We start from the raw sequence: 4437 nt of genomic DNA, 5'->3' as shown, positions 1-4437 counted from the left end.
TCTCTGCAAAGGTTATGATCTACTAAATATAGTCATCCTATTTGTATGCATGTATCACTTTTGTATTCAAAGTTATGAATATTGGCTATGTACTTGTTTGATTTTAAGTCGCCTCAGTGAAATATTTGGTCAGCTTCTTGAGAAAAGACTATTCTCAGTAAGTGCCCAATCAAGAAATGCTTAAGCTGACAATGGACTTTGAAAGCCACCAATCCACATCAGAGCTTTCCTGAAAATGTGGCATCGGCCTGTAAAAAATTGACTCATGCATGGACATGTGACTTGCCCATGTGACTGCAAAACTCCATCTTGTGGATGGGATTTTACATAGGAGAGGTGAAGGGGTTTCCACCCACAAGAAAGTCTATTTAAGCCCCTGGAAACCCCTCCATTTTGTCTTCAGCTGGCTCAAGTGATAGTCTCCCCACCCCAAAGGATGCCTGAAAGAAACCAGAACAAAGGACAGTAACTACAGGGGTGTCAGTGATTGCTGGACCCAGACTAGAAGGAGGCTAGTCTGTCAAAGAAGCTTATTGGAACATCTCTGAGGGTGAGATTTACCTGTATTTAGTTTCCTACTGTATTAGGCTTAGACGTGAGTGTTTTATTTATTTTGTTTGGTGACTTACTTTGTTCTGTCTGTTATTACGTGGAACCACTTAAATCCTACTTTTTGTATGTAATAAAATCACTTTTTACTTATTAATTAACCCAGAGTAAGTATTAATACCTGGGAGGGCAAATAGCTGTGCATATCGCTATCAGTGTTATAGAGGGCGGACAGTTATGAGTTTACCCTGTATAAGCTTTATACAGGGTAAAATGGATTTGTTTGGATCTCATTGGGAGCTGGGTATCTGAGTGCTGGTGACAGGAGCATTTCTTAAGCTGTTTTCAGTTAAGCCTGCAGCTTGTGGGGGACGTGGTTCAGACTTGGATCTGTGTTTGCAGCAGGCAAGTGTGTCTGGCTCAAACAAGACAAGGTGCTGAAGTCCCAAGCTGCCAGGGAAAATGGGCTCAGAGGTAGTCTTGGCACATCAGGTGGCAGTCCCAAAGGGCTTTCTGTGACCCAACCCATCACACACCTAAGGCCCTTTGTCAATCTAGATTTTGGTATTTCTCTCCCCTCTTCCCTTGGGATGTATCTAAACAGCCAGCAGAGAAGGGCAACTAAGTGCTTGATGCTTCACTGGGTAGGCTTGCAAAAGTGAGCAAGAAGAAATACTGCCCTCAGGTGGTTCTGAACCGGAGATCGTTATGAATTTGTAACCACAGGGAAACACGGTTGTGGGATTTGAAGGACTGATAAATACCAGACCCTGAGAGTGAAGTTGGGGTGGCTTCTGGTAAGCTTTTTAGCATGCATGTGGGTTTTTATGGTTTTTAATGTTTCTAGAATGCTTTCACCTTAAGAATAAATGTGCTTTCTTATAAAGAGCTGTGTGATAACTTACAACTGCAGGTCAGTATGCTGTCCATAGCCTCTGGCAAGAAAGCAAAGTGCAGCTGGTGGTCTCATTAGGCTCTGTGGCTTGCTGGGAATATCACAATATAGGCTGAGAACGGTGCAGCCTGGAAAATTCTTGGTCAGAAGGAAGAGAAACATAGGTCTCTGCCCAAAAGAGGTGATGGGAGCCAGGATCCTAGAGTGGGTGCCCTTAAGGGACCATTGAGAAGAAACACAGGTGCAGCTGTCCTGAATTGTAGCAGCCACCATCTTAGGTATCACAAGTCTTTCCCATAGCCCAGGAGCTTCCCTTCTGATTTACTTTGCCACACAAAATTTAAGGGTAGCAATGTCAAAGAGAAGTTGTAGTCCTTTTATTCCTCTAAATTGCTGTATGTGCATCTTTCCAATCTTTCCTTACAAGGTGAAAATCTCTTAATTCACTCAGCTAGAGATAAGAGTGATACATTGTGGCTGCAGCTTAGCTAAAATTGGCAGGAAAAATACCCTTCCCCCTAGGGTGACCAGATAGCAAGTATGAAAAATTGGGACAGGGGTGGAGGTAATAGGTATCTATGTAAAAAAAATCCCCGAATATCGGGACTGTCCCTATAAAATCGGGACATGTGGTCACCCTACTTCCCCCAAAAGGGTACTTGTTGTGGTAACCAGGAAATCCACCCCCTCAACTGCAGGAGAGGAACCACTGAGCCCAGCTCACAAATGACTTCTTGAGACAAGTAAACAAACAGAAACAGGACTCACCAGTTAAAAATCAGGGATACAGAAGGGGACACTGACCAGAGAACACTCTGAATAGTGCCCATCACTCCTCAAAGGTGTCTAAGGAGTCAATGGACACTACTCAGAGAGACTCTTCCAATTCCTTGTCCAGTCATGCCTCCAGGCAATTGGCCTGAGAGTCACAGAGCACCCCCTTCATCAACCTTAATTAAAAATGGATCAGTTGATAAGCCAACGAAAAAATTAAACCTCCTGTCTCCTCTGACGAAACTCCAGGCCATATCCCTTAAAAGAATAGAATCAAGGAACCCTGTTTTGTGCCATGTGGTGCCCAAATTAGGAGAAAAAAAATACACATCTTCCCCAGTCCACTCTATCTCAGGTGTCCTTTTGCAATTCCTTCCTCTTCTGTCAGTCTCTGGAAACTACTCACCGGTATGCTCAGATAATTTTAATCATATCCATCAATTTTTGGTATGGAGACGAATGGAAGGCAAATTAGTTTCTACAGGAGGTCAAATTCTCCTTTGTTTCATGTTCTACCTCAGTTTCCTAAACAGAAGCCAGACAATGCAATAGAGACCTGCATGGTCTTTGGATCTCTTTCCCTCACAAGTGTGCACTTCAATTATGGCTTACAGAAAAACAGGAGGATTTGAGTATGTGGGCTTCAATCTTACAGAACAATTCTAAATCAGAATGGACCTCATTACAATCAAAGAACTGAAGTCCTAGAGAATAAAAACAGCATCTTTCAGCTGAGGATTTTAAGTGTTGTATCCAATTTCTGTACAATTCAGGTATCATATTTCTATCATAACTGTATATGAAGTGTGTGGTTTGTTTTCCAATGACTTACATTAAGAAGCTGAGACATGTTAATAGATGCTTTCTTGTAATGTCTTAGTCTGTACATTTTTATTGCAAATATGGCCATGTCCTTTCCCTCCGATCAAAGTCTGGACTGAATTAACTGAAGTGGTTTCTTAATGAATTTGGAAAATTAAAAGCAAATGCAGTACTTACGAGCTCAAGTCAGCTCAAACTATTGTAAGCTTCTCTGAAGCCATAGGGGGGGAAAGGCTTATCCTGTTTTTTGACACTGAGGCCAGCAGTAGAGCCACATCTCCCACTATGGCCATGTCTACGCTACAAAATTATGTTAACCTAACTTACATTGGTATAAAGCTGCCAGAGTAATTACAGTACATCGCATAAAGAACGAGGAGTACTTGTGGCACCTTAGAGACTAACACATTTATTTGGGCATAAGCTTTCGTGGGCTAAAACCCACTTCATCAGATGCATGCAGTGGAAAATACTGTAGGAAGATATATATACACATAGAGAACACGAAAAAATGGGTGTTGCCATACCAACTCTAACCAGACTAATCAATTAAGGTGGGCTATTATCAGCAGGAGAAAAAAAAACTTCATGTGTACGCTTTGCTCCTTGTGTCAGTGGTGCATGTCCTCACCAGGAGTGCTTGTATGGGGCATTGTGGGACAGCTCCTGAAAGCCAGTAACAGTCAACGTAAGCAACAGTTTCTACACTGACACTGTGTCAACATAACTATATTGACCATGACTCTTAGCTGCTTGTGGAGGAGGAGTTATTAAGTTGGCATAAGGGTCAGTTATGTCAGCAGAAGCGAAATTTAAGTGTAGATATGTCCATTATTAGGTTGATGTAAGCTGCCTTGCGTCAACCTAACTCTAATGTAGACCAGACTTACGACAACCTCAGGAGAAGCATGCCCAACCCTTTGAGAGCATAGAATTAGATTTCTAATGGTATATAAACAAGTGGAAATGTATTCCCTAAAATTTGCATACCTTAACTTTGCCACAACCAGGGCCAAACATTTAAACTAGTTGCTTGTCTAAGATGAAATACACCCAGATAAACATACTTGCTCCACTACTGGATGTAACAGCTATAGATCACCTGTGGTTTTCTCCTGCAATCCTTTATTTCCCCACCACAACATCAAAATGAACTGAGCAGTCTTGAAATCAGAATGCATGGCTTCTGACACCACAGTTAACATTCAGTCAGCCAGAAGGATGTGCTCATACCAGTCAGCAAACTACATGATAACCTGGTCTGGGAAGCGAGAATTTCAAGATCCCTCAAAGCCAACCCAAGACTCCCTTTTTGGCAGTATAGCATACCTGCTTCATGATCCCTTTGTCTAAGTGCCCCTTGGTACAATTCAATCAAAATCCAAAGACACCACAGA

Source organism: Mauremys mutica, chromosome 3 (genome assembly GCF_020497125.1).
Source record: "Mauremys mutica isolate MM-2020 ecotype Southern chromosome 3, ASM2049712v1, whole genome shotgun sequence".
Lineage (NCBI taxonomy): Eukaryota > Metazoa > Chordata > Testudines > Geoemydidae > Mauremys > Mauremys mutica.
The sequence above is the reverse complement of the archived record's forward strand: the minus strand, read 5'-3'. Positions refer to the sequence as shown.